We start from the raw sequence: 5,757 nt of genomic DNA on the forward strand, positions 1-5,757 counted from the left end.
AACAGGAAACCCTTTGTCCGAGACACCTACGCGTTGTTGGATAGGGCGTTCCCTTCCTCGGAAAGAATCACACGCGCGATATCGATAAAAATAGTCGAGTGCGAGAAGTTTAATTCAAAATTTATCTAACGACCATTACGTACATACAAAGCAAGAAAGTGGCGCCCGATGTCTATCACAAAGACTGCATTCTATGGGATTGAAGAAGATATTTTCTTTCTCTTTCTCTTTATTTCTTTTATTCCTCTCTTTCTCTCTTTCTATTTCTTCCTCTCTTAAATCGTTCGTAACAGACTCGCATTCGTTGAAGAACTCTTCTCGAATTATCTCGCGCAATTAGCATCGATAGAACCTTGGAGAGAAACGAAGCACCACCGATCGAAATAGCTTAATAAATTCATCTTCAAAGGTTTATATCTTTACCCTAAGATCAGCAAGAACCTCTTTTACTCCTTTGCTACACGCTTTGTCGCTTTGCGATTTATAAAGCGAATAACTCGACTTACTTCTCGAATAATAGCATCTTTGTTCGAATGTACCACACTGTCATAATCATTTTACCAAAGGAACGACATATTTCTATTTTCAATTTAATATTGTTTTTTTTCCCCCCTCACCCATTACAATCATTAATGATCTTCAGATATTACATTAACGAAAAATCATATCTATACCTATCTCTCTCATTCGTACATTATATATATGTGTATATATGTATATATACATGGAAGCATATACTCCTTTCGTTCGTGTGTTAGCACATATTTTGTGGCTTACCGCCGAGAAGCCATAAAACGGCATCCTACTTGTGTAAATAATGGAAAGTAATAAAACTCCAATTTAACGATTAATTCCGGCAGAATTATCTTCCCGTTAATTTATTCATTTTTCTTATATACGTAAATATGTATAAGCAAATATATATGCATTCATACGTTTTCTATGTAAACAGGTATTTAAATATATAAGACAAAAAAATAAGATAAATAAGGATCGAAGTACTTTTAATAGCAATAAGCTTTATTTAATAGCTATACTTTTCATTCCACTTTATCTTCCCGAGTATGTTATTTATATACGGATGGGTGACAAAGATTTTCTATCTTTTTTCTATTTTTTTCACAGGAAAGTGATCTTATCTTTTATAATGTCACTAATAAGTGTCTAATCGGTAACTGGTTGGATAACAGCGATTAAAGTGGAAGTTTCTTATAGTTTTAACAAGGAGATATCGTATTTCTTATATATACGTCTGAATATAAATTGTCGTCGAAATAAAGTTTTTGACTTTTATATCTTGGATAGTATAATAGTAATAGTAGTAGTAGTAGTAGTAGTAAAAAAAGCAAGTTTAACGTTAAATGAATTCTCCATTAACGGTATTGTCCACCCTACTCGTAACCCAGGAAACATCCGTAGAGATCAAGTTTCGCAAGTATATATATATATACACATATATACATATCCGCGATTCTTTATCCTTTATCTCGACGAAATCCCGAAGACTTAAATATAAAGGATAAAATAATGCTTTTATTCTGTTAGTACGAGGACATTTGTTGGTGTTCTCTCATTTTAAGGTCATCGTCTTCGTTATAATATCGTCATCGCACAAAGATTCAGTCAGTCAGTGACTTTTCATCTTATTCCCAACCAAAAAAAAAACGATACGTGGGGGAGGAGGAAAAAAAAGAAATAAAAAATAAAAGGTAAAGTGAGACGTATGCATTTTATTGCCGTGAAGATGTCAACGTATCGTACCGAGGACATCGGTGCAAATAACGAGAACCATCAAAGTCAATAATGACGCTGTACTTGAATTTATTGCACCTGCGAGTAGATATCTATAAACAGAAATCATTAATCGACCGAAGACGATGACGTTTCGTTTTAGACGTTTCCCTTTCCCTCGATTATAAAAAAGAATGAGTACGAGAGAGAGAGAGAGATAAGGAGAGAATGAGATGGAAAGATAATTCATTTCAAACGGTACGCAGAGATAGAAATATATACAACGAGGTCGTATCTTCGGTTAATTTTTCTATAGATGGCATGTTTTACGCGAGATCGTTGGTCCTTCGTTCGTTAGATAGTTAGTTAGTTAGTTAGTTAGTTCGTACGTTTCTGTAAAGGAAAGCCGAGAGAATGATAGATTGATATTGGATAGATTTATTTCACTTTAATATTCGATTCCGTGTGAATTACGGATGATATATCTCTCTAGGGATTCGAATTATTTCATAGATATCTTATGAACAAGATTGATATAATTTTAGCTGACTAATATATTACGATGTATGATGTCAGTTTTATACTTATCTAACGAATCAAAATAAATTTTGATAGATAAGTCATCGTTTTAACTTTATCTTTGTATAAAGTGGCGGATTAAATTGTCGCGTTGAGTCCAGTTGTTTTCAAATTTACTTTTCCATTCAGGGTTCCAAACAAATAATGTATTTTTAATAAATTTAATTAATTTAAAACTTAATCGCGGAAATTTTTTGAAACTTCTTTTTTTCTAATTTGAATTGAAAGTACTCCGACATTTTGATCGTTCGGGGTCCCCGCTTAATTCGATCCACCATTGCTCGTACGTAGATATTATTTCAAATGATTTCATTGAAAATTTAATTTAATTGATTTATATGTATAATAGAGAGAAAAGTTGGTACACGTAGGAGTCGTAGAAATATTATTTACTTTCGACTGAACTTTCTAACATCACAGTAAGTAGGTAATGTTCTTCTCATATCCGTTCCTTACGTTCACTGTCCTGTCTTCAAAAGAAAAAAAAATGACAGTGACGTGATACGATATCCGACATAACGAAATAGATTTAACGTTGAATGAAATTCATTTCGTTTGATTTTAATACCTCTCGGGACTCTTGTAAAATTTCATGAATAATATTATCATGTTTTATCGGCGCGAATTTTGCTTACAAACTAGCATCTCTTATCTTCTATTATAGTCACGAATAATAAAGGATAAAGATTTTTTAAGAGAGACAAAACAATATTACCTTCTCCGTCAAATAAATATATATATATATACATATATATATAGGTTAGTATACGATTCTTTAGGAAACGGAAGTAATTTCGATGGAATCAACATTACTGAAAAATGATGCGTCAGATAAAGTAAAGGCCGAAACGTTTAATTTCTTGTCAATCTCGAGGTAAGGTCTGCTACGATAGGAACGTTTGAATTCGTCATTGAAAATAGTAATCGATTGACGAATAGGCGAGCATTATCCTTGGCACGGTAGACATCAAACACGTCGTTACTAATTGTAGGCACTAATTGCTTGTCACTATACTTATGCGAATATAGTGAATATTTGTTGCACCGTGCATTTTCCCCATAGCAACGATTATCCTCGAAAGATAAAAAAAGAAAGCGTATTTTTGTGAAATAATTTTGTTTTAACATATGATGCTTATCTATCACGATATTCGTCAATAATCTATGTGTCGTCTTGATTTATTCAAAAAACGATATAATACAATCGAACGTGAATATTTTCAAAAAAAACACCTACTCGTTCGTTAATGTATTAAATTTTTTACGATAATACTTGTTCCGCATTTTATCGGAGGTTTTTGATTAAAATCATCGAGTCGTTGATTTATTTATAAAGATTATGATAATGACTACAAATAAATCTTGTATAATAAAATTCATTATTTTGAATAAAGATAAAAATATAAATTGAAAAGAATATTTCGTTACAAAAAAACTAAGTTTTGCTTTAATTTATAAAATTAATTGTTCTATGTACAATATAGATTAATTCTAAACGTGACATGTTGCGATATTAAAGGCAGAATAAAAGGGATAGAAAAATGTATATACAAGGTGTTATAATTAAAATTTAATTATTTAATTCAATTTGTTGCAGCTTAGAATGCCTTTACCCTAAAAATCTGTTAAAGAAAAATTTCTAATTCGGCAAAACAATTTTTTAAATACCCTATAAAAATATATATGTTAACATTAATTTGTTAAATCCATTAATACATGAAATGACCAATTAAACCCTGAAATAACTATATAACCGTGTTATTAATAATAATAACATTCTTTTTATATACTTTCCCAAAAACGTTTAGTTATTTCGGATAAAAAGTTTCCACGATTTTACTTGAATTATATAATTTAACGTCGACATAATATAATATATACATATATATATAAAAGTAAGAAAAGGAAAGGATTCCAACGATAAGCGTCTGGTCCTCAACATAATCTCGCTTTCGTTTCTCGCAAATGGAGAAGATTCTCGATGTACCACGGTGATACGGTAATTTCCAATTACGGTACGAACCACGATTATCGTAACGAGAGAAGTTAAAGGTCGCTCCGGTTACATGGGACCTCTTCCTGGACAACGTAAATACTCTCTCCTGCATGGAACACGAACATAAAACTGGATTATTTCTATCGAGGTTGTTGGAAGATAGGTTCTTAGAATCGAATATTCTCTAGTGTTTGAAACATTTTGCTTTGGAGTATCTTAACAAATACACTATTTAACTGAAAACACGAATAGTATATTTAAAATAAACAAAATACATGTATCGATAATTATAACAGTGAATTGACACAAAACATTGTGACATATTTTCCAATTTGTTTCTTCAAATCAATGGTGGAATTACAAATGTTCTACTCCTGCGTAAAATATAATTTTACCTTCAGAAAAAAAAAACAACTTATATTATATTATATATATAAAGAATATTAATATTGTTATTTATTGTGTTTTAAAATGTACAATTTATCTATCGTTATTTTTATAGGATTGAAATTTGTTCATGCTTTTTAAAAGGTAGAATCGTAAAAATATTCAATAAACGCAAAAAGTATATCTTAAGTTAGAAATAATTTCAGTAAAATTAAATAATATAATGAATGTAAAAATTTTGAGACCTTTCCGACTTCGTGACTCTTGTTTTCGTTACTGGCTCTTGCATTATTGCATTTCAACGCCTGTTCAAAATATTATCTCCTATTAGAAAGAATTATGTTTTTTTTATCAAACGACACGAATTTCATCACATTCATTTCATTCGATCGTTTAATTAATTTTAATACAAGTTATTGAAAAATTCTACGCCAAAAATTTAAAATCATCAAATCAACAAAACACAGAGATATACAGGAATATAATATATCAATAAAATAATCATCGAATAAAAACTTATCCTACAAATTCGATTATATATATTCCTCTTATATAACTATATTATAATAATTATACAAATAATTAGATTTAAGAAAAAAAAAACACACACACAAACATACACAGATGTAAATAAATTGATGAGAAAAAAAAAATGATGACCTTATAAATAATAATTATTATAAAAAGTATCACACAAAAGTGATAACTAAAAGATATAAAAAAGAAAACCGCACGCACGCATACACAGATGTAAATAAATTAATAATAAAAAATGATGATCGTAAGAGAAACGTTACACCTACGCAATTGAGTTGCAAAGTTCGATCATCGGTGTCCAGAAATATCGAAACATAACAACAATAACTAACAAACCAACAACGTTGATGATGACGAGTAACACGTACGAACGATATATCGAGTTTAACAAAGACGCAGAGTTTGAACAACGGGAGTGGGAGGAGGAGGAGGAGAAAGAAGAAGAAGAAGAGGAGGAAGAAGGAAAGAAAAAGAGGGGTACAGGAGGAGGGTACCGTGTAGAAACTGGGCACTTCAACCTCGGACCG

This window comes from Polistes canadensis, unplaced genomic scaffold (genome assembly GCF_001313835.1).
Source record: "Polistes canadensis isolate GaletaPanama2010 unplaced genomic scaffold, ASM131383v1 scaffold_1, whole genome shotgun sequence".
Lineage (NCBI taxonomy): Eukaryota > Metazoa > Arthropoda > Insecta > Hymenoptera > Vespidae > Polistes > Polistes canadensis.